Here is a 23,331-nt window from a genome sequence, read left to right as displayed (position 1 = left end):
GCGATATGTGGGTGAAAGTGAGAGAGAAGGTGTTCGGTCAGAGGGGGCAGTGATGGGTGGGTCCGGAGGTCTGAGGAAGCTGTTGAAATCCACCTTCAATTTCCCCACTCCCCACATTATCCCAGTCCCATGCCTCTAACTCGGCACCACTCTACGGACCCTCCTGCCCTCTCTGACCTAAAACCTTCTCTCTCACTTTCATCCACATATCGCTTTCCCAGTTACCTCTCTCTGAACCTCACCCCCCTCCCATTTATCTCAGCCCCGGCCCACATTCCTGATGAAGGGCTTATGCCCGAAACGTCCATTCTCCTCACCTTCTCCCTCACCTTCATCCACCTATTGCTTTCCCAGTTACCTTCCCACCCCAGCCCCATCCCCCTCTCATTTATCTCTCAGCCCCAGCTCACAAGCCTCATTCCTGATGAAGGGTTTATGCCTGAAACATCAACTCTCCTGCTCCTCGGATGCTGCCTGACCTGCTGTGTTTTTCCAGCATCACAGTCTCAACTCTGATCTCCAGCATCTGCAGTTCTCAGTTTCTCCTGGAGATGTTTCTGCTGGAAAGGTCCCCTGAGAATTCAGGGCTGCAACTTTCATTAGTGCTGGTGGGTAGTGCCCTATATATAAGGAGTGAAGTGGTAACTCAATGATGCGTCATTTTAAATGCTATCTGCCTGCTTCCTACCCTTCCCCATCTGCTGGGCTCACCAACCAGAGTACATTCAATTGGTTTGATCCAGGAAAAGTTAAAAAGCAAACGATTTGGAAATGAAATCGTGCTTGAATCACTAAGCTCTGGCACACACAGCTGGCTCTCATTTGATTAGATTCCCTACAGCATGGAAACAAGCCCTTCGGCCCATCAAGTCCACACCAACCCTCCAAAGACCAACCCACCCAGACCCCTACATTTTACCCCTGACTGATCTATTTAACACTGCAGGCAATTTAGCATGGCCAATTCACCTAACATGTACATCTTTGGACTGTGGGAGGAAACCGGAGCAAACCCACACAGACACAGAGAATGTGCAAACTCCACACAGACAGTTGCCCCAGACAGGGATTGAACCCAGGTCCCTGGCGCTGTGATGCAGCAGTGCTAACCACTGAGCCACTCTGCTGCCCAAAATCAGAGTGGTTTCTGCTTCATTCTTGTACACCGTCTGTAGTTATGAAGGATTAGGCTGGTTTTAGTTTTTAACTTTGCTTTGTTTTCACTTCTGAACCTAATACTTTTCAGTTTGAACACTCCACGCCAACTATAGAGTCCCTGCTTGCAGCAAAAAACAGTGCATTATTTAATTTCAATTGGCCTTTCTGCTCATTTTACAACAGGTGGGGAGAAATTAGTATTTCTAACTGGAAGTGGTTGCTTTTTTCAAGTTACCATTGAGAATCTAAATAGGAGCTCTTCTCCCTCATTTCCCCCTCATTCATCTCAGTCCTAAATAATCAGCCCTTTATTCCGAGACTGTGCCCCCAAGTCCTTGATCTGAGGCAAATGACCTCCCTATCTACCCATTCAAGCCACTTCAGAATTTCATATGTTTCAATGAGAACCCCTCATTCTTAACTTGAGAAAATTGGGTTAATTTACTCAGGCTCTCAGGGCAACCCTTATTCAAGGTCTGGTTGGCAGCAAGGGGCCCTAGCTGCTCCAATGCATGTGCTCAGTGCTGGTATCGATGGTTAACCTTAATTGACTTGCACTGGTATGGTTGCCCACCCCTTCCAATGTGGATGGGCAGCTCCCAAATAGACAGACAGTGTCACTGGCACGCCAGCTGTTTCTACTTAGAGTAGGTTAGCCCAAATGATGGCTCCAGAGCTCCAGTGGGGTCGCAAGGCCAGAGTTTCAAGTCATAATCACATGGACTTTAAGTGAACACTAACAACTACGCGCCCCCATAATGCCTCAGACTGGAGATGGGTGTAGCTTAATGGACAGGTCTTTGAGGTTTGATTACTGCTGCAAAACAAAATACCTGAGAAAGGATTTGTGTTTGTGTTTCTTTTGAAAGGAAAAATCCAACACTTCCCCCCTCCCCGCTCAGGAGCCGAACACCCTCCCAACCCTTTCAGCAACTGAAGCTAAGCAACTCCTGTGTCCAAAGCTTTGGGGTCACATTGGGGAAAGGTTTGGGAAGCTCTGACTTTGAGTGAGCTGGCCTTTCTTTGTTCGCACCTTTCAGCTTAATGTGCAGTGGCAGCAATTGACAAAATGCACTGCGGCAACTCTTCAAGACTGTTGCCTGGGGCTGGAGGGTTTCAGAGATGAAGGGAGACTGGACAGACTGGAAATCATTTCCCTTACAGCAGAGACGATTGAGAAGGGACATGACTGGGATGTATAAAATGATGAAGAACATAGACAGGGTGGACCAGAAGAAACTTTCCCCTTGATGGAGGGATCAATGACCAGGGCCCACAGATCCAAAGTGTGGAGCAGAGGTTGAGAGGAGATGTGAGGAAAGGGTTTGTTTTCACCCAGAGGGCGGTGAGAATCTGGAGCTCACAGCCTGTAGGGGTGGGGGAGGCAGAAATCCGCATCACATTGAAGAGGGATACAGATGTACAGTTGCGATGCCAAGGCACACAACACTATGGGCCAAGAACTGGGAAACAGGATTAGAAGACTGAGCTGGTTGTTTTTGACTGGTGTAGGTGTGATGGTCTGAAGGACCTTTCTATGTTGTAGATCTGTGATTTGGAGGCTCCTTCTACACCTTCCAACATGAACTTTGCCACCTGGAAGGACAAAGGCAGCAGATGTGCGGGAAAACCATGTCCTGAAAATTCCCCTCCAGGCCACAAACCATCATGACTCAGAAGTATATCACTGTGTTAAAATCCTGGAACTCCGTCGCTAGTTACTATCTGTTGGAGTCCCGGGATTTACCTCTGAACCCAGTTGGCTTTGGCAGTCCCAGGCTTGGAGGCTGCTGGTGGTCCCAGCAGCAGCTGTTACTGAGTTCTGGCACCACCACAACCAGTTACCAGCCACTCACTCTCAAGGGCATAAGGACCATAACAACCTTCTTACGGTTGTCTCTACCATATCAGTGCAATTGGGTAGGTTTTTCTAGTTCTTTGGCTGATGACTGATTTTTGAATTAGGGTTAGATATAGGTGGGAATGGGGTGGGGGCAGAATAGTACAAGTTTTGTTCCTTCAAGGCACTATATAAATGCAGGTTGCTGATTTAGCTGGCATTTTCCATTGTCAACAAACAGGACTGACAATGTGAGGTAAAGACGTTGTTCCATAATCCCAAAATGCATATTGGCTAGGTGTGCTTAAACTCTAAATCATCATATGTTCTATTATCCAGTCCTATCCTGAAATAGCTGCATGAAGTCACCCTTTATTTACTTGTGCACAATATTCTGACTGTAACCAACCAACCAGCCAGCTCAGAATCAGCCCTCAACTGAGGAGAATCTAAATCTCCTGGTTATATTGGTCAGCCAAAGCTTTTCTGATTGGCCGAGGTTAACAACCCCAATTAAGCACCTCATAGTTAATTAGATCCACCTGGTCCCAATCACTACAAGTTCAATATTCATTCTTGTGAGAGCTCATCTGGTTGAATGGAAAGTCAGTTTGGGTAAGGGCATGAATTTTTGAAGTAATTACATATTTAAGTGGTAGAATGAATCATCAGTTCGAGTTTGTGTGTCATTCATCACTGATGTAATTCCTCATTATCCAATTATTGAAGTACATCTTTTCGCCTGTCTCACTTTAGAGCTTGAACCCTGAAACTATTCTAAAGTAGCATCCTCATCCTGAGGATGGCCTGAAACCAAAAATGTTGCAAACAATTAACTGATTTTTGAAGGGTACGCGTTGTCAGCTGTCCCTTAATTCAAGGACAGTATGGACTGAAGATCATGGGACTGTGCCAATGCTGAGGCTTCAAGGGGTGTTTTAGTCATCCTGGTTATTTTTTGTTTCAAGTGTAGCTTTAAGGCAGAGCTGCTGACCAGTCTACCATTGCCTTTAGGGTAAACAGCTTGGGAGTCCTTGGAATTTTTTTGAAGTTGGAACAATAGAAGCAACCTGGATGGGTGTCGCCAGCTCTCACTGACCAGGGTTTCCAGTTTATTTTAATTTTTAGGTTTAGCTTTGAGCAGTTGCTGTAGTGGGCAAAAATTTACAAGGATGTTGCCAGGTTTGGAAGATTTAAGCTATAAGGAGAGGTTGAATAGGCTGGGCTGTTTTCTCCGGAGCGTCGGAGGCTGAGGGGTGACCTTATAAAAGTTTATAAAATCATGAGGGGCATGGATCGGGTAAATAGACAAAGTCTTTTCCCTGGGGTGGGGGAGTCCAGGACTAGAGGGCATAGGTTTAGGGTGAGAGGGGCAAGATATAAAAGAGACATAAGTGGCGACGTTTTCACACAGAGGGTGGTACGTGTATAGAATGAGCTGCCAGAGGAAGTGGTGGAGGCTGGTACAATTAGAGCATTTAAAAGGCATCTGGATGTATATATGAATAGGAAGAGTTTAGAGGGATATGGGCCAAATGCTGCCAAATGGGACTAGATTAGGTTTGGATATCTGGTCGGCATGGACGAGTTGGACCGAAGGGTCTGTTTCTGTGCTGTACATCTCTATGACTCTATAACTTTAATGGAAGCTATTTTCCCTCCCTTGGTTACAGCCAAAAGCTGGGGGTTCTCTTCCTACACTGCTAGATTTCATGTAAGACAAAATCTGTTTTTCTGATTTTGCCTTTTTTTCTGTTTATGGGATGTTACTGTATTGGAACTGTTAATTAGTAATAGTTACTGTCGCTAGTATTCGGTTAGGTTTCCCAGTAGAGTTAAGATATTCGAAATTCCTCCTCCTTTGGTTGGATTTTAACTATAACTATAAAGTTTAAAGAAATTGTCTTTTGCTTAATATTGAGTAATTTGACCAATCATGATTACGTTTAAAGTAAGAAAATGTTTGGATCTTGGCTACCTTCTTAAAATATTTTGAGGGGGTCTGGTCTGTTCCATATCAGAGTGGCATGTAACTGCAAAGGCAGATTCACAACTCTCAGAACGTTGGGCGCCTGGGACAGGACATCCAACAAGGCAGCAGGATCTGAGATCCTCGACTTGCTTCCCTTTCTGCTGTCCTTTTGCTTTGTTAAGGTGTTCACACGGGAAGACCGATGCTGGATCGGTAAGTTGTCTGCATTTTGAAGGACCATTAGTGAGCTCTGCTGGTCATTAATGTCAATGCTGCTGCTCTTTTGTTTATTCACTTGTGGGATGTGGGTATCACCAGTTGGTAAGTTTTATCACCCATCACTCGTTGCCCTTCAGAAGGGGGTGGTGAGATGCCTACATAAACTGCTGCAATTCACATCCGGTAGGTTGACCCAAGGGAATTCCAGGATTTTGGTCCTGCAACAGCAAAGGAATGGTGATATATTTCCAAATCAGGATGGTGAGTGGCTTGTAGGTAACTTGCAGGAGGTAGTGTTCTGAAGTACCTGCTGCCCTTGTCCTTCGAGATGGAAGTGGTTGTGGGTTTGGAAGGTGCTGTCTGAGGATCTTTGGTGAATTTCTGTAGTGCATCTTGTAGATTGTGCATACTGTTGCTACTGAGCGCTGGTGGTGGAGGGAGTGGATGCTTGTGGATGCGGTGCCAAATAAGTGGGCTGCTTTGTCCTGGATGGTGTCAAGCTGCTTGAACATTGTTGGAGTTGCATTCATTCAGGCAAGTGAAGAGTATTCCATCGCACCCTGACTTGTGCCTTGTAGATGGTGGACAGGCTTTGGGGGAGAGTCAGGAGGAGAATTATTTGCAGCAGTATTCCTAGCTTCTGACCTGCTGTTGTAGCCACTGTGTTTATGTGGCGAGTCCAGTGAGTTTTGGATCAATGGTAATCCCCAGGATGTTGATAGTGGAGGATTCAGTGATTGTAACACCATTGGGTGTCAAGAAGCTGTGGTTAGATTGTCTCTTATCAGAGATAGTCATTCCCTGGCATTTGTGAGGCATAAATGTTCCTTGTCACTTATCAGTCCTTGCCTGGATTTTGTCCAAATCTCGATACATTTGAACATGGACTGCTTAAGTACCTGAGGAGTTGTGAATAGTGCTCAACATTGTGCAATCTTTAGTGAACATCCCTATGTTTGACCTTATGATGGAGGGAAGGTCATTGATGAAGCAGCTGAAGATGGTTGGGCCTAGGACACTACCCTGAGGAACTCCTGCAGAGATGTCCTGGAGCTGAGATGACTGACCTCCAACAACCACAACCATCTTCCCGTGTGTCAGGTATGAATCCAGCCACCGGAGAGTTTACCCCCTGAGACCCATTGATTCCAGTTTTACCAGGCCTCCTTAATGTCACACTTGGTGGGATGCGGCCTTGATGTCAAGGGCTGTTACACTCACCTCCCCCCTGGAATTCAGCACTTTCATCCATGTTTGAACCATGGCTGTTTTGAGGTCAGGACCTGAGTGGATCTGGTGGAACCCAAACTGGACGTCTCTGAGCAGGTTGTTGCTGAGCAGGTGCTGCTTGACAGCACTGTTACTGACACTGTCCATCACTTTACTGATGATTGAGTGTAGATCAATTGTGCAATAATTGGCCAGATTGGATTTGTTCTGCTTTTTATGTACTGATGTACTTGGGCAACTTTCCACATTGTCAGGTAAATGCCAGTATTGTGGCTGTACTAGGGCTTGGCTAGGGGACAGACAAGTTCTGGAACATAGGTCTTCAGTACTGTAGCTGGAACGTTGGTAAGGCCCATAGCATTTGCATTGTCCAGTGGCTTCTTGATATCACATGGAGTGAATCGAATTGGCTGAAGTCTGGTATCCAACCACTGGAAGAGATCGGGGTGGATCATCCACTCAGCACTTCTGGCTGAAGATTGCTGTGAATGCTTCAGCCTTATCTTTTGCACTGATGTGCTGGTCTCTTCCATCATTGAGGATGGGGGTATTTGTGGAGCCTCTTCCTCCAGTGAGTTGTTTAATTGCCCATCACCATTCATAACTGGATGTGGCAGGACTGCAGAGCTGAGATCTGATCCCCTGGCTTAGCTCTGTCTATCACTTGCTGCTCCTACTTCAGGGAAAACTTCACAGTGTCTTTGTGTCAGTTGATTCTGGCAGGGCAGACACCTCTTAGCTCTTTGGTGCTGTCTCCAGCTCATCATAGTTGGTTTTACAGGAGTTTTAACGGAATGTTTGTAGACCAGGCTGAAGAAGATTAAAGAATCCAAAGAAGTGCAGATGCTGGAAAGCAGAAACAGTAACAGAAATTGCTGGAAGGATTCAGCAGGTTTGGAAGCATCTGTGGAGAGAACTTCCATTCTGCTTTCTCTCCACAGCTGCTACCAGATCTGCTGAGTTTTCCCAGCAATTTCTATTGAAGGAGAACAACACCATTTGTTCAATGATCCTTCCCGGAAACTGAAGGATGTGGTGGGGACATTGTTGACAAAATCTCTCCCGTGTTGTTCCATGTCACTGATGCACAGTCCTGGGTCTCACTGAAGGACAGAGTGTGGTGATAACCCCTGCTCTGTATACCTTGACTTTTGTGGAATTATGGAGGCCTTTGTTGTTAGACAGGAATGTTCCCTCCCAGTCAGGGAACACTTCAGCGGTCAGGGACATTCGGCCTTGAATCTTTGGGTGAATGTCCTCCAAGGTAGACTTCGGGATACATAACAACACTGAGTGGCCAAGCAGAGGCTGACAGCCAAGTTTGATACCCATGAGGACGGCCTCAACTGGGATCTTGGGTTCATGTCTCTCTACCGGTGACCCTAATACGTTATACACTCTCACACTCACTCACACACACACACACACTCTTACATACTCACACTCATGCAGACCCTCTCTCAACCACACGCTCTCTCTCAGGCACACACCCACCCACCCACACACGCACACCCATGCGCACACCCTCTCACAGGCATATACTCCCTTCAACTCATTCACACACTCTGTCAAGCATCCACAAACACACACACACACTCACATTCTCTCCCTCTCTCTCTCTCACACACACATTCTCTCCCTCCCTCACATGCATGCACATGCATAAGTCTACGGGGTGAAAGTACATTTGCAGAATTGTATTTGCAGATACATTCTATTTTGTTCAAAAACCACACAACCTGTATGCAGTCGGTCCATGTGATATTTTATAAGTTCCTACTTTGGAAATACAACAGTCTGAGTTAAGATTTGAATATGTACAGACTCTAACCTCATACCTTTAATGGATTGTCTGAGCTGAGATGTCACCTCTTTTAATAAAACCTTAAGTTATCTTGGGAATGTGACTTGAAAGAAGTTCTGAGATTTACATATTAATCAAACCTACAAACCATTCTAAAAGATGAAAGACTTAACAGCAATCTATGTTTGTTCAATATATCGCATCAGCTGTATGACACCATGATCTTTTGCTATAAATTCTGTGTCCTATGATCCTGCTCCACTAGCTACCTGATGAAGGAACAGTGCTCTGAAAGGAGGGCTTCCAAATAAACCTGTTGGATATAACCTGGTGTTGTGTGATTTTTAACTTTGTCCTCCCCAGTCCAACACCGGCTCTTCCACGTCTTGTAAGACAGTATAATCGTTGTTGCAAAGTACAAAATGCAGCAGCCAATTTTCAAGTGGCAAACTCTCACAAGTGACAAGGCAATAGTGAGTAAAAATATGAAATGCTCGAACATACAGAACTATTTCTTCAACATAATTTGTGAAATTATATCTGGAGGGTCAGAGATGATAACTGATCTGGGAATTTGTGAATGAAATTCACTGATACAGTTAATAGGAAGTTTATATGGACATTGTCTATATGGACTTCCAGAAGGAATTTGATTGGGTTCTCCACAAGAGCCTGATGAAAACACAAGTTCACAGACTTGGAGATAACCTGTAACATGGGTTGGCTATTGTTTGGGAGGTGGAGACAGAAGGGATGAAAGGAATATTCTCTGATTAGTGGGAGTTCACAATGAGTGTTCTGCAGGGACCTGTGCTGGAGGTTCAGTTTTTCACAATATGACTACCCACATTTACAGATTGCATGATGTTAAAGTGCAGACTTAAACTGTAGAGATCAGTCCAGCCTTCGAAACAGGCCACAGACTGATTAAGTAAGTGGGCAAAACTGAAGATGGAGTTAAACGTGGAACAGTCAGAAACTATTCACTTTGGATCTGAGGAGGATAAATTGAAAAATGTCCCCATTGTGAGAGTCAGAGCTGTGGAGGAACAAAGATATTTAGGTTTTGATAATATCAACAAATTACTAAAAGCTGGTGCACAGGTACAAATAACCAAGGAGCTGATACTTCTGTTATACAAGCTTTAATCAATCCCATGTTAATTTGAGGCACTACATTTCACAGTGGATATATTGATCTTAAAGCTGGTACAGTTTCAACAAACATAAAAGTTTACAGGATTAAATTATAATTGAACTAAATAAGGTTGCATGAGGTATTTCAGAAGTTATCTAACAGATGTTCAAAATAACAAGGGAACCTGATAAATGGATACAGGAAAACTACAGTTTAATTTCATTAAAATCCATAAGAAATAATAGGTGGAGTTAAATTGAAAGCCAAAAGTTGACAAAAGGGTCTTGGACAGGTGGCTGTGATGGAGCAGGCTTGAGGGGCCGAATGGCCTACTCCAATCCTATTTCATATTGTGTCTGCCCTTACTTTTACAGCTGTGGTGTTGAATGATTGATAAGGATTCAGCAGGGGTCTGAAAAGTTAATCAGAGGAGAGATTGAAGCTCTTAACATAGGAGAGGAAACCAGCTTTAGCAGCACACATCACTATTATTGAGGTCAAGTGACCTAAACTTCAGGTAATGAACTGAATGATTTTTGGAACTGTACTTTCAATTATTTTTAAGATGTATCTGGTCAAAAATATAGTAAACTAAATGCAGTAGGAATGTTTGAAAAAAGACAGCATTTAAGTTATTATTTGGAAAGGAGGAATTCTGGTCAAAATACAAAAGTAAGCTTCTATACTTTTTTACCTTGTGGGAAGTAACATTCACAGTGACCATTTTTAAATGTAGGTTTATTAAAGTTTGGTACCATCTCATGTTTATGTTGGTGATGGTAGAAAATGTTAATGATGTTTTATACAAAATGGATTCAGGTGCGAAACCAACTGAATTTAAAAAGGATTGTGGTTGGTTGAGTAAATTCTTAGATGGAATTGAGAGCATGACAGATTGGATAGGAGGTTGTAATGGCATTGTACCGGAGTGGTATACCAATAAGGAAATCATGCTACGGGAAAATGGAGTTACATTTTTCACAGATTTCACTTTGGGAAAAGGGATGAGACATTTGGCATTGGCAACAAAAAGTGGAGACTTCTATTAAGCATGCAACATTAAAGCTCCTTTACCCCAATAGGAGGTTTGACTGCGGCAATTCCTTACTGACATTCTGACGCAGTTTACAAAGCAGTGTGGGTGAATTTTAATTGCCCCCCTCCCCCCCACCAAGTAGGTTGAACTAGATCTTGAGATTAGCTCAAAACAATTGTAATGATGACTGTATAATGCAAACTGGGGGAGGAGATATATAGCTATCTGACCAGTGTGTGGGAAGGCTAGCGAGATAGTCTCTGGTTATCTGTAAAAAAAACTGTTTTCAAGATTTAGCTACTTAGGTTATTTGTAGCACAGCCAGCAAGGGAGAAGCAATTAATAGACTTGAACATTTTTAAAATTATGGCTGTTGGAGAAATTGACAGAAATGAACTAAACCAGTTAACTCACTGTTTCAATGTGGCAAGATTTGTAATCATGCAACTGAACAGCTCATATTTTGAGAGGAAGAAACTTAAAGTGAAATAAGCTTAATTTGAAGGAATGCAACAAAGTTTTAAGAGAGATATTTAAGAGCAGTTTTCTGGGAAATCGTTTTGAAAATTACAAGCCTGGTAAATTCAAGTGGACAAATTTCATAAATCTTGGTAAATGTTTGCTGATATTCACTGCTGGCACTATTATACTGCTTTCCCTTTGATAGATAAACTTTAAAAAATGAGCACAATGCCTCAGTGGTTAGCACTGCTGCCTCACAGTGCCAGGGGTCCAAGATCACCTCCAGTCTCGGGAGATTGTGGGGAGTTTGCGCATCTTTCCTGGGTCTGTGTGGATTTCCTGCAGGTGCTCTGGTTTCCTCCCGCAGTCCAAATATGTACAAATTGGGTGGATTGGCCAGGGGAAATTGCCCCATAATGTCCGGGAAAGTGCAGTTTGGATGGATTAGCCATGGGAAATTACCCATAGGTCCGGAGATGTGCAGGCGAGGTGGATTAGCCATAGGAAAGACAAAATGATAGTGTACAGGGCTGGGTCTGAGTGGGATGCTCTTTGGAGGGTTGGTGTAGACTTAATGAGCTGAAAGGCCTCTACCTGCACTGTAGACATTCTATGATTTACTTCAGAGCTAGGCATTGACAGACTTTATTAGTATCTGGATCAGAGACCACCTTAGAATACGAGTTGTAGAGGGACATTTTGTGGCACCAAAGGCTGGACCCAGTTCTGTAAGTCCATGGGGTGAGGAGATTGTAGTGTACTTGGGCTGCCACGAGACAGACAATCCAAGTATGCAGACTAAGCTCTGGCAATGCAGGTTCAAGTCACACCAATGCAGCTGATAGAATTTAAATGCAGTTCACAAATCTGGAATTGAAAGCTGTGCCAGTAATGATAGTCACAAAGCTACGATTAGTCATAGAGTCATAGAGATGTACATCAGGGAAACAGACCCTTCAATCCAACTTGGAATTGATTGTTGTGAAAGCAGATCTTGTTCACTAATGCACTTGAAGAAGGAAATCTGCCATCCTGACCATGGTCTGGTTTACATGTGACTCCAGACCCTGGCAAAGTGGTTGACTCTTAACTGCCCTCTGAAATGGCCAAGTTGGTCACTCAATTCAAGATGGATTAGGGATTGGCTACAAATGTGGGCCTTATCAGAAACATCCACATTCCATGACAGAGTAAAAAGAATCATTGGTCACTTTGCTGGTCACTCATTCTCGTCATATTTTTGAAAAAAGCCATTTTCCTGTGAAGCCAAATAATAATATGTCAAGACCTTCAGTGACCAAAACATTGATTAAAATAAAAAAAAGCTGAGAGCACACTAGCCAGCAATATAAGCACTTTTACAAGTATATATGAAGGACAATAAATAAAGCAAACATTTGTATCTTAGAGAAAGAAACAAGAGAAATTATCATGGACAATGGCACAGACTTCACTGTCTTCAGAGTGGAAGATATATATTACAAACCACAAATTGAGAGTGATCAAGAGTCATAGTCATAGAGATGTACAGCACGGAAACAGACCCTTCAGTCCAACCCGTCCATGCCAACCAGGTATCCCAACCCAATCTAGTCCCACCTGCCAGCACCCGGCCCATATCCCTCCAAACCCTTCCTATTCATATACCCATCCAGATGATGTTGCAATTGTACCAGCCTCCACCACATCCTCTGGCAGCTCATTCCATACGTGTACCACCCTCTGTGTTAAAAAGTTTCCCCTTAGGTCATTTTTATATCTTTCCCCTCTCATCCTAAACTTCTAATTGTGGACTCCCCCACCCCAGGGAAAAGACTTTGTCTATTTATCCTATCCATGCTCCTCATTATTTTATAAACCTCTGTATGGTCACCCCTCAGCTTCCGACGTTCCAGGGAAAACAGCCCCAGCATGTTAAACCTCCCCCTATAGCTCAAATTCTCCAACCCTGGCCATATCCTTGTAAATCTTTTCTGAACCCTTTCAAGGTTCACAACATCCTTCCAATGTACAGCTGCAACATGACCTCCCAATGCCTATACTCAGTGTTCTGACCAATAAAGGAAAGCATACCAAACGCCTTCTTCACTCTCCTATCTACCTGCGACTCTACTTTCAAGGAGCTATGAACCTGCACTCCAAGATCACTTTGTTCACCTCACTCCCTCGGACCTTACCATTAAGTGTACAAGTCCTGCTCTGATTTGCTTTCCCAAAATGCAGCACCTCGCATTTATGTAAATTAAACTCCATCTGCTACTCCTCAGCCCATTGGCCCATCTGATCAAGACATCATTGTACTCTGAGGTAACTTTCTTCATTGACCACTGCACCTCTAATTTTGGTGTCATCTGCAAGCTTACTAACTATACCTCTTAAGCTTGCATCAAAATTATTTATGTAAATGACAAAAAATAGAGGGTCCAGCACCAATCCTTGTGGCACTCCACTGGTCACAGGCCTCTAGTCTGAAAACCAACCCTCCACCACCACCCTCTGTCTTCTACCTTTGAGCCAGTTCTGTATCCAAATGACTAATTCTCCCTGTGTTCCATGAGATCTAACCTTGCTAATCAGTCTCCCATGGGGAACCTTGTTGAACGCCTTACAGAAGTCTATATAGATCACATCTACTGCTCTGCCCACATCAATCCTCTTTGTTAATTCTTCAAAAAATTCAGTTAAGTTTATGAGACATGATTTCCCATGCACAAAGCAATGTTGACTATCCCTAATCAGTCTTTGTCTTTCCAAATACATGTAAATTCTGTCCCTCAGGATTCCTTCCAACAACTTGACCACCACCAACGTCAGGCTCACTTTATAGTTCCCTGGCTTGTCCTTACCACCTTTCTTAAATAGTGGCACCACGTTAGCCAACCTCCAGTCTTCTGGCACCTCATCTGTGACTGTCAATGATACAAATACCTCAGCAAGAGACCCAGCAATCACTTCCCTAGCTTCCCACAGAGTTCTAGGGTACACGTGATCAGGTCCTGGGGATTTATCCACTTTAATGTGTTTCGAGACATCCAGCACTTCCTCCTCTGTAATATGGACATTTTTCAAGATGTCACCATCTAGATGTAGGATTGGTTTATAGACAGTAGAGGTAAAAAGGGCATTTTCAATTTTGAAGGTTATATTGCAAAAGGTTTGGGGCTATTTACAATTCCTATAAAAATGTGAATGAAGAGACATAAACAATGAATTCACATTTACAGATGATGCAAAACTAGATGAGGATGTAAGTTGTGAGGTGGATCCATCTTATAAAATGATTGGTTGAATGATTTGGTAACAAGGTGGAGTATAATGTGGGAAAGTGTGAGTTTATTCACTTAAGTAATAGGAGCAAAAATGCATATTTTCTAAAAAGGTGGCATTAACCTTCTAAATGTTGATGTTCAGTGGGGGTACCTGTTAAAGAAACACTGTTAGCTGTGTAAACACAATGAGCAATTGGGAAGGGGAATGATGTGCTGACCTTTAATACAGGAAGATTGGAGTATCAAGAAAATGAAGCCTTCCTGTTATTTTTCTGAGAACACACCTGGGGTACTCTTGCCCAATTTTGGTCACCATAACGAAAGACGGATAGATCTAAATTGGAGATGAAAAAGCGCAGCACGTCAGGCAGCATCCAAGGAGCAGGAGAATCGACGTTTCGGGCATAAGCCTTTCTTCAGGAAGATTTCCTGAAGAAGGGCTTATGTCTGAAACGTTGATTCTCCTGCTCCTTGGATGCTGCCTGACCTGCTGAGCTTTTCCAGCAACACCTTTTTCAGCTCTGATCTCCAGCACCTGCAGTCCTCACTTTCTCCTAAATTGAAGATGGTAAAGCAATGGTTCACTAGATTGGTTCTTGGGCTGAATGGATTGTCCCTAGTGAAAGCTTGCGTAGATCCAGCTAGAGGTCTCTGGAACTTAGAAGAGTCAAAGGTGATCTCATTGAAACAGGCAAGAATCTGAAGGGGATTAACTAGGTAGACATGGAGAGACTGTTTTCATGGGGCCCAATCAGAGAGTAATCTTTTAAGACTGAGATGAAGGGACATTTCTTCAGAAGGTTGTGGTGTTTTGGATTTCTGTAGTCCAGAGGGCTGTGGATCCTTCATTTGAATACATTTCTCTGTGAGAAACAGAGTTTTGGGATCTCAGGTTATCAAGCAAGGGAATGGGCAGGAAAATGAAGTTAAAGCAGATTATACGTTATGCTTGCAAAGAGTGGCAGAGGGATCAAGTAAAAGAGAGTCCGGCTAAACAGTTTAATTTTACGCGGGCTGGGAAATAATTGCAAATTCCGATATCGAGCGAGCAAATGCTATCTGGTTTGGAGCTTAAGCTTCAGTTTTTTATATTTGCTGGGTCTTGAACCAGTGAACGTTGCACATCTTAGCTTCCAGAGCAGACTTCACCTTCACTAATAGTATTAATGCAAAAATTGCACAACACCAGATTATAGTCCAACAGGTTTATTTGGAAGCACTAGGTTTCGGAGCGCTGCTCCTTCATCAGCTGATGGGTGAATAATGACAGGGGTTACAGTCAATGTCATATTCCAGGTGGGTAGTCCATGGCTGATTTCCTCCCAATATTCACTGCATATTCACCCTGGATTCACTACTCAATTATACTAAGTGATCCCACAATTTTCTGATATTGCAGCTGCTCCAGCACAATGTAAATTTTCCTTTCGTTGATGTCATCCGCCTTTGCCTCCCAGTCAGGCAATTAAACTAGTTTGGTTCTCATGACCACACTCCATGTCCCACACCAACATAATCCTCCAACTGGAGAGCTTAATGTCAGACCTATCATAGAGCCCCCAGACTGGAGGAACGGTAAATTGATATCATCCAATTGATAGGTCTAGAGCACTAAAGGAGCAGCATTTAGTCTGCACCAGTAGGTTTTTCTCAGCCTGGGAAGTTAAGATTTGTCTGAAGTCAACCGCTCTTCCGGTTATGACAAAATGTTATTTAAAAAGTACACAGGTTCCATCCTCAGCTTCCTGTGCTTTTAATTAGCTTTACACTTCTCAAGCTTTAAGGTAAAGGATGAAGACTGAGAAGGTGGAAATATTCAGATGTTGCTTTACATGTATCATAGTGGTCTAGAAGTTTTGATGCTTGCTTTCCCACATTGTGCACTGCTATTCTAGTTTTTTTTCCAGGATGTGACAGCTACTGATGGGTAGTAGTCGCTGGGAGAAAGTAAGGACTGCAGATGCTGGGGATCAGAGCCGTGAGTGTGGTGCTGGAAAAGTGCAGCAGGTCAGGCAACATCTGAGGAGCAGGAGTAGTCACTGGGCAGTCTCACCTTTTACACAGAAGGATTCAAATTGTCATTATACAATTTGAATTTGGGTTCCTTTTGAAATTTGTCAAACATACACCTGTTCTTGTGAATTCAAAATGAATAGCTTTGACTGTAAGTCTCTTTTTTTTCCCCAGCAAATCTCACGGTTTGTAGAAAGGGAGGTGTTGGGATTTTCTGCACATGGTGGTTGGATTTTAACCTAATCTGACCTACAGAGTGCCCCAGAAATGGTTACCACTAACCAATTCCAAACAGGTTAACCATCTTTGTTTGGGAAAATTGTTGATGAATCTGAAAACCTTTTCTCGCTTCCTTGTTAGAAAGACAGAAAACTCACCCACTGCCACAGTCAGATTGGGTGGATATTATGAAACCACAGCTAATAATCATGAGGTTTTTGAGGAATGAGTTAACTCTAATTGTGGTACAGTTTCTCGAAGAATCTGTTTTCATTTTCAGAATTTGAGATTGACGTATAAATGAATAAGTGACCCTTGGTAAAATCGCCAGCTGTGACTAATGCAGGTTAATAACTATAATTGGTCAGGGATCATTTCAAGCTTTTTTATGTATGTGCCATTCAATAAATGGAGTAGTTAAGTAACAATGAAACAAACAAGCAGCAATTATTTTAGAGCCAGTCACTATTTATGTGACTTTTGGAAGGAAAAGACAATAATTGTACAAGACTTGTTTAAAAACACGTCGGCCTATTTCTCCCCAAGCACTGGTTTCAGATGTGGTTTTGGTTAGAGAGACATTAAGTCATACAGCACCGAAACAAACCCTTCGATTCAACCAGTCCATGCCAACCATAATCCCACAGGAGTTCAGTTACTGGTGGTGTACTGCAAGGATCTGTTCTGGGGCCACTGATATTTGTCATTTTTATAAATGACCTGGATGAGGGCGCAAAAGGATGGGTTAGTAAATTCATGGATGACACTAAGGTTGGTGAAGTTGTGGATAGTGCTGAAGGATATTGCAGGTTACAGAGGGACATACATAAGCCGCAGAGCTGGGCTGAGAGATGGCAAGTGGAGTTTAATGTGGAAAGGTGTGATTCACTGTGGAAGGAACAACAGAAATAAAGTGTACTGGGCTAATGGTAAGATTCTTGGCAGTGTGGATGAGCAGAGAGATCTCGGTGTCCATGTACATAGATCCCTGAAAGTTGCCACCCAGGTTGATAAGGTTGTTAAAAAGGCATTGATAGTTTCAGAGCCATGAGGTCATGCTGCAGCTGTACAAAACTCTGGTGCAGCCGCAATTGGAGTATTGTGTACAGTTCTGGTCACCTCATTATAGAAAGGATGTGGGAGCTTTGGAAAGGGTTCAGAGGTAATTCACTAGGATGTCGCCTGGTGTGGAGGGAAGGGTTTATGAAGAAAGGCTCGTGGACTTCAGTCTGTTTTCGTTAGAGGGAAGGTTGAGAGGTGACTTAATTGAGACATATAAGGTAATCAGAGGATTAGATAGGGTGGACAGTGAGAGCCTTTTTCCTCAGATGATGATGGTTAGCACGAGGGGACATTGCATTAAATTCAGGGGTGATAGATAAAGGACAGATGTCAGAGGTAGTTTCTTTACTCGGACAGTAGTAGGGGTGTGGAACGCCCCGCCTGCAACAGTTGTAGACTCACTGAGAGCTAGGAAAAAGCATTTGTTCGGTGTATGAATTCTTCTGAGGATGAAGAACAGCAAAGGCCCCATGAGGAACAGGTCATGGGGATGGTGCTGAGCTGGAAGGTTGGAACTGGGATAAGGTGGGGGGAGGGGAAATGAGGAAACTGGTGAAATCCACATTGATGCCCTGGGGTTGGAGGATCCTGAGGTGGAAGATGAGGAGCTTTTCCTCCAAGTGTCAGGTGTTGAGGGAGAGGTGATGGAGGAGGCCCAGGACCTGCATGTCCTTGGCGGAGTGAAAGGGGGAGTTGAGGTTTTGGCTGTGGAGTGGTGGGATTGATTGGTGCCTGAGATGTTCTCTGAAGCACTCTGCAAGTAGGCTTCCAGTCTCCCCAATGGAAGGGAGACTGCATTAGGAGTAACGGATACAGTAAATGACATGAGTGGAAGTGCAGGTAAAACTCTGATGGATGTGGAAGGCTCCTTTGGGGCCTTGGATGGAGATGAGGGGGGAGGTGTGGGTGCAGGTTTTGCGATTCCTGTGGTGGTAGGGGAAGGTGCCTGGAGGGGAGGGTGGATAGGTGGGGGGGCGTGGACCTGATGAGGTAGTTGTGGAGTCTTTACGAAAAGCGGGTAGGGGTGGGGAGAGAAATATATCTTTGGTGGTGGGGTCCATTTGTAGGTGGCAGAAATGGTGGAGGATGATGTGATGTATACAGAGGTTGGTGGAGTGGAAGTTGAGGACTGGGGTGTTCTATTCTTGTTGCTGTTGGGGAGTGGGGTTTGAGGATGGAGGTGGGGGATGTGGAGGAGATACGCTGGAGGTCATCATCAACCACATGGGAGGGAAAATTGTGGTCCTTAAAGAAGGAGGCCATCTAGTGTGTTCTGTGGTGGAACTGGTCATCCTGGGAGCAGATACAGCGGAGTTGGAGGAATTGGAAATAAGGGGTAGCATTTTTACAGAAGGCAGGGTGGGAGGAGGTGTAGTCCAGGTAACTCTACACAGAACTCTACCACTCTACCTTCTCTCTTCCTGCTTTTTGAAGGTTACTGAGAAACTTTCCATCCAATCTCTCTTTTAGCTGTATGTCCCCTACCTCCAATCTACCATTCCCTTTCTTCCTGCTTGACATCTACTCAATGCTCATTGAGAGGTTAGCATCACTTTTCTTAATTGTTACTTGGTGGAAAATTGTCTTATTTGGTTATCTCAACTACTTTGGGAGACAGAATACAGGTCGTTTGCTAAAATGAACTGGCTAAACCCAATTGATGAATTGTGGATGCTGTTTGGATAAAGCAAATTTTCTAATGAATGGGTAGAGCAATTTTACGTTAGTGATATCAAAGAGCACACCCGTGCACCAAACACATTGATCAGGACTTTGGATCCAGTCCTTTAGAGTTGCCTAAGTGCCCTCATCCCACGGACTTCTCACGAAGGCGACTTCTGCTGCTTTCCGAAGATATACAAAGGCAACACACTAGAATGTCCCATCGTATCAGGCAACGGGACCTTGTGTGAGAACCTCTTTGGCTATGTTGAAGGTATCTTGAAACCCATTGTATAGGAGACACCCAGCTTCTGTCACAACATTAGAGATTTCTTACAGAAACTCAGCACCCACGGACCAATCGATCCAGGAACATTCCTCGTCAGAATGGACGTTTCAGCACTCAACACCGGCATCCCCCACAATGACGGCATCGCGGCAACAGTCTCAGTATTCAATACCAAAAACTGCCAATCTCTGAGCACCGTCCTACAACTCATCTGCTTTATCCTCAACCACAACATTTTCATCCAGACATGTGGAAGGCCATGGGGACCAAATTTGCACCCCAATATGCTAACATCTTCATGCACAGGTTTGAACAAGACTTCTTCTCCACCCAGGACCTCCAACCAACACTATACACTAGGTACGTTGATGACACTTTCTTCCTCTGGACCCATGGTGAAGAGTCACTGAATCAACTACACAGTGATATCAACAAGTTTCATCCCACCATCAAACTCACCATAGACTACTCTGGGTCCACTAGTTTTCACCATTTATATAAATGATTTGGATATGAACATAGGAGGTACAGTTAATAAGTTTGCAGGTGACAGCAAAATTGGTGGTGTAGTGGACAGCGAAGAAGGTTACCTCAGATTACAATGGGATCTTGATCAGATGCGTCAATGGGCCGAGGAGTGGCAGATGGAGTTTAATTCAGATAAATGCGAGGTGCTGCATTTTGGGAAAGCAGATCTTAGCAGGACTTCTACACTTAATGGTAAAAGTCCTAGGGAGTGTTACTGAATAAAGGGATCTTGGAGTGTAGGTTCAAGAGTACTTTGGAAGTAGAGTCTCAGAGTGGTAGGATAGTGAAGAAGCTGTTTGGTATGCTTTCCTTTATTGGACAGAGCATTGAGTATAGGAGTTGGGAGTTCATGTTGCGGCTGTACACTGGTTAGACCACTTTTGGAATATTACATGCAGTTCTGTTCTCCTTCCTATTGGAAAGATGTTGTGAAACCTGAAAGGGTTCAGAAAAGATTTACAAGGATGTTGCCAGGATTGGAGGACTTGAGCTATGGGGAGACGCTAAATATACTAGCGCTGTATTCCCTGGAGCATCAGGGGCTGAGGGGTGACCTTATAGAAGTTTACAAAATCATGAGGCGGATAGATAGGGTAAATAGACAAAGCCCTTTACATGGGTTAGAGGAGTCCTGAACTAGAGGGTATAGGTTTAGGGTGAGAGGGGAAAGATATAAAATGGACCCAAGGGGCAAAATTTTCCAAGCAAAGGGTGGTGCATGTGTTGAATGAGCTGCCAGAGGAAGTAGTAGAGGCTGGTACAATAACAGCATTTAAAAGGCATCTGGATGGGTATCTGAATAGGAAGGGTTTGGAGGGATATGGGCCAAGTGCTGGCAGATGGGACTAGATTGGGTTGGGATATGTGGTCGGCATGGATAGGTTGGACCGAAGGGTCTGTTTCCATGCTGTACATCTCTATGACTTTGTGACTCTGTCTCATTCTTGGACACATGCATCTCCATCAATGATGGGCACCTCAACACCACACAGTACCACAAACCCACGGATAATCTCACGATGCTACACTTCTCTAGCTTCCATCCAAAACATATTAAAACAACCATCACCTACAGACAAGCCCTACATATACACAGGGTCTGTTCAGTTGAGGAGGAACATGAAGTACTCCTGGAAGTACTCAAGGATGCCCTCACAAGAACGGGGTACGATGCTCAACTCATTGATCGCCAATTCTGATGTGCCACAGTGAGAAACTGTAATGACCTCCTCAGGAGACAGACACGTACTGCAACCGACAGGGTACCCTTCATTGTGCAGTACTTCCCGGGAGCTGAACAACTGCACCATGTTCTTTGCTGCCTGTAACACATTATCAATGAGGATGAACATCTTGCCAAGACCTTCCCCATGCCTTCACTACTTGCCTTTAAACATAAACTAAACCTCAAACAGATCATTGTTTGCAGCAAACTGCCCGGCTTTTAGGACAACACCATACAACCCTGTCATGGTAGACGTTGCAAGACGTGTCAGAGTGTGGACACAGATACCACCATTACACGCGGGGACACCTCCCACCATGTGCATGGCAGGTACTCATGTGACTCAGCCAACGTTGTCTGTCTCATACCTTGCTGGCAAGGATGCCCTGAAGCATGGTACATTGAGGAAACCGAGCAGAGGCGATGGCAATGGATGAATGGGCACCACACAACAATCAACAGACAGGAGGGTTCCCTCCCAGTCGGAGAACACTTCAGCGATTCGGGACATTCGACCTTGGACCTTCGGGTGACCATCCTCCAAGGCGGACTTCAGGACAGGCAACAACGCAAAGTGGCCGAGCAGAGGCTGATAGCCAAGTTCAGTACCCATGGGGATGGCCTCAACCGGGACCTTGCGTTATGTCACACTACAGGTGACCCCACTGCACTACACACACACTGACACACACACACATGCAGACCCTCTCTCATACACAAGCTCTCTCTCATGCACTCACACATACACTCTGACACACATGCATCCTCTCACAGACTTATACCCCTTAAGACTCACACTCACACGCATACACATACACCCATTCTCTCACAGACACTCATACCCACCCCGCACACATACCCACATGTGCATGCGCGCGCACACACACACGCACAGGGCACCTCACACTTTCAATACATTATCTGGGCCAACATGGAACCTATTGTTAAAGTTTACTTGAGACTGTAACTTTAAGAAAGTTCTGGAATTTTCATATGAAAGAACTGAAACCCACATGGTCATTCTAAAAGATGAGAGACTTAACAAACAATCCAGGTCTTTTTCAATATATAATTTCAGTGATATGACACTGTAAACTTTTGCTATAAATTCTGTGTCTTACGATCTTATACTCCACAACCACCTGATGAAGGAGCAGCGCTCCGAAAGCTAGTGCTTCCAAATAAACCTGCTGGACTATAACCTGGGGTTCTGTGATTTTTAATTTTATATTAATAATATAACATTTTCTGCAGCGTAATTTTCTATAGCATGGTTGCAGGGGAACGCAGCTGTCACATTATGGTCAAGCTGCATGTGGTGTACCATCAGTGTGTGTTGGTAATTATCTGAATCTTTCAGTTTTCCACATGGATGTGGGTGAAGTACCAAATGAAGTTAGGGTCTCTTCACAAATAGTGATAGGAAACCTGTGGTCTGGAGGACATGTGGAGATCATTATCTGCCATCCATTGATGGAGTAATAAAAGGAGAGAGGTCTGTGATCAGATTTCTGTCTTGGAGTCGAGGAATGACATGAATATTGAACATAAAATGGTAATAAGATGGGAAAGGATCTTGACTACTTTAATTACCTGAATGATTTGACGTGTCAAGTCATTAAATCTGAATTTTGTCACAGGTGCATGAAAAAGCTCAAATCAACTTTCTTTTTCCCTATAATTGTTTATCAGAGTGAAGATGACAAATGTTGGGCAAAACATAAAAACATAAGAACTAGGAGCAGGAGTAGGCCGTCTGGCCCTTCGAGCCTACACCATCGTTCAATAGGATCATGGCTGAACTTTTCATGGACTCAGCTTCACTTACCCACATTTTCACCATATTTCTTTATTTTTCAAAAAGTATCTACCTTAGCTTTAACATGAATTTGCATGTCATCCTTGCGCAGGGTCCATGCTAATCTTTTCTGTATTGTTCCAATTAAAACCAATTTAGGATTTCAAGGCAAGGCAAAAAAAATACTGCATTGTTTCTTTATCTTTTCTGTTGTTACATGAGGAGGAGGAGGATAGGGAAACCATGGCCAATCTCTGGAAGGAACCTGTTCCTTTTCCAAGTCTTGATGGTTGTGTTAGATTAGATACAAGTAAATGTGGCCACCTGGCCTTCTTATACAATAGAAGCAATCAGAATTGCAAGGAAGTATGAATAACTTATAAAACCTATAATCTTGATCGACAGCA

General features: G+C 43.8%; 1 non-coding gene across 1 annotated transcript; it reads right to left on the bottom strand.

Moving 5' to 3' along the window:
* Positions 1-22,984: 22,984 nt before the first annotated feature.
* LOC132830175 (U6 spliceosomal RNA) lies at positions 22,985-23,091 on the bottom strand. The gene has a single exon (XR_009646338.1). It is a non-coding gene; the product is annotated as a U6 spliceosomal RNA (small nuclear RNA).
* Positions 23,092-23,331: the final 240 nt, after the last annotated feature.

Source organism: Hemiscyllium ocellatum, chromosome 30 (genome assembly GCF_020745735.1).
Source record: "Hemiscyllium ocellatum isolate sHemOce1 chromosome 30, sHemOce1.pat.X.cur, whole genome shotgun sequence".
Lineage (NCBI taxonomy): Eukaryota > Metazoa > Chordata > Chondrichthyes > Orectolobiformes > Hemiscylliidae > Hemiscyllium > Hemiscyllium ocellatum.
This window is presented reverse-complemented; position numbering and strand designations above follow the sequence as displayed.